Source organism: Neomonachus schauinslandi, chromosome 2 (assembly GCF_002201575.2).
Source record: "Neomonachus schauinslandi chromosome 2, ASM220157v2, whole genome shotgun sequence".
Taxonomy (NCBI): domain Eukaryota; kingdom Metazoa; phylum Chordata; class Mammalia; order Carnivora; family Phocidae; genus Neomonachus; species Neomonachus schauinslandi.
In genome coordinates this window covers 118,552,002-118,552,297 of record NC_058404.1, presented here as the reverse complement: position 1 = coordinate 118,552,297, position 296 = coordinate 118,552,002, and positions in this window count along the sequence as shown.

Here is a 296-nt window from a genome sequence, read left to right as displayed (position 1 = left end):
AATCCCCATCCCCCTGCCCACCTCCCTTCTGGTAACCATCAGTTTGTTCTTTATAGTTAAGAGTCGGTTTCTTGGTTTGCCTCTCTCTCTTTTTTCCCTTTGCTTATTTGTTTTGTTTCCGAAATTCCACATGTGAGTGAAATAATATGGTATTTGTCTTTCTCTGACTTATTTTGCTTAGTATAATACTCTCTAGTTTCATCCATGTCATTGCAAATGGCAAGATTTCATTCTTTTTCATGGCTGAGTAATATATATATATATATATATATATATATATATATATATATATATAT